The 2,004-nt window shown below is 34.8% G+C and overlaps 1 long non-coding RNA gene across 1 annotated transcript; it reads left to right on the top strand.

Moving 5' to 3' along the window:
- The first annotated feature begins 1,442 nt into the window (after nucleotides 1–1,442).
- On the top strand, nucleotides 1,443–1,943 carry LOC117591716. Its single transcript, XR_004574455.1, has 2 exons — nucleotides 1,443–1,706; nucleotides 1,771–1,943. It is a non-coding gene; the product is annotated as an uncharacterized LOC117591716 (long non-coding RNA).
- Nucleotides 1,944–2,004: the final 61 nt, after the last annotated feature.

Below are 2,004 nucleotides of genomic sequence, written 5' to 3'. Positions count from 1 at the left end.
GATCATTTGGGAAGAACCAAAATTCAAAAGAACATCAAAAATGAAAATATTAAAAGACGAAAAGCCGAAAGAAGAATACAATTTTGCAAAATAAAGGTGAAAGAAGAATGCAAAAGAAAAATAGAAAACAGAAGAAGGAACAAAAGAAGAAAGCAATTAAAGAGAAGAAACAGCTGAGAAAGCAAAAGATACAGGAAAAGAAACAGAAGCGTAAGAAACGAATCCAGATTAGGAAGAAGAATAAACAACTTCTGAAGAAAAAGCGGAGACAGAAGAGAAGAGAACAAAAAAGAAGAAAACCAAAAAAATATAAAAGGAACAATTAAAATAAGCAAACCCGTATGAAAAACAGAAGAATCAGAAGGAGAAAAACAGAAAAATCGGAATTAAGAGAGGAATCACAATAAACACCAAAATCAAATGCAAAATCCGAGGAAGAAAAAACACGAAAAGAAAAACAGATAAGGCCAAACCAACGGCAGTTAAATTCGAAGAAGTACATTATTGTTATACCCGGTACGCGAAGAGTAAATTGTATACGTGCACAAAAGTGGATGTACATATGTAACGCACAGAAGGAAACGTTTCCGACCACATAAAGTACATATAAATGTATGTATATTCTTGATCAGTATCAATAGCCGATATACAGGTCTGTCTGTCCGTCCTTATGAGCGCCTAGTACTCAGAGACCATAAGAGCTAGAGAAAAGTTTCAAAAAAAGTTTTGTGTCCAGACAAGCTAGAAGATATTATAGCCAAAATTAAGAATTTAATTTGCAGTGGCTACGCCCACCCCGTCCATCAGCTATGCTTATTTTTTTCACATTCTCTCATTCCACACTCTGCTGCGTGCAGTTTGCGGCACTAGGGAATTGGGGATTGCCTAACAGAGCGTGAACAGTGTTGTAGATGTAGATGACATACGTAGAAAAAATTTTAAATGTAAAATGTAAGATTTTGAAAAAAACACTAACACACGTTTCTTCTCGTTCCTATTCGAGTACCTGGTATAAAAATACATTACACCTTATTTACTTACTCTTGGAGTAATGAGTACAATTTAGACAAATTTAGATAAGTAACAAAGGAAAAACTGAAATTGAAAATAATAGAATCAAGTGCAGAAGCACTTCATACAAACTTACGTTTTTTTCGAATTTGTATTAGATTTTTTCTACATCTGTCATATCCAACTACACTTTTCACACCAACACGCCCTTTTAGCTCGCCATCCTAATCCATAACCTCACACTGCATGAGGCAGAGTGTGCGATTGATAAAGAATAACACCATGGGGGGAAATCACTGCAAATTAATTTCTTCATTCTGGCTATAATAATGATCTGAGCCGATCTTAATTAAGAAATCTGCTAGATCTGGAAATTCTCTACGATTAATGCTGATTTAGAAAATATATTTTGTATGGAGTTGGAAACTTTGCCTTCTGTGCGTTACGCACATTGCTCCGACTACAAATGCAAGTATACGCTACTTACTCTTGGAGTACCGGTTATTAAAGCTGCTATTTTTGGGTAGATTGAAGTTTTTATGGTAGATTTAAGATATCAGTGTAGAACACCAAGATAAATTCCGTATCCAATCTTATGATAATGGTCGTAACTGCACGAATCTCATTATACATATATCAGTTTCAGTTGTCAACTCTTTCAATCAATATCATGTTAAGTCTCGTTCTCCTCCTAGGTGATCTATTTACGTTTGAACAGTTTAAGTTCGATTTACGTGTCACTTTTAAATCCTCAAGCAGCTCCCTCAAGTCTTGCCATAAAATCAAAAGGTTGCATGGTGAATTGCCCAATATCATACGACGGAATGACATGTGCCTTTGATTTAGCTTGCGGATTTGAGGCAGAAAATGAATGTCAGCTAAAAGTGGAGATATGTTTGCGTGAATTAAACAATAGACCCCGTAAGTTTTTTTGATTTTACTAGTTTTTATATGATTTATGCTCTTTAACATATATTGTTCGACTACTGAAAG

The sequence above is a fragment of the Drosophila guanche genome, unplaced genomic scaffold (genome assembly GCF_900245975.1).
Source record: "Drosophila guanche unplaced genomic scaffold, DGUA_6, whole genome shotgun sequence".
Taxonomy (NCBI): Eukaryota; Metazoa; Arthropoda; class Insecta; order Diptera; family Drosophilidae; genus Drosophila; species Drosophila guanche.
This window is presented reverse-complemented; position numbering and strand designations above follow the sequence as displayed.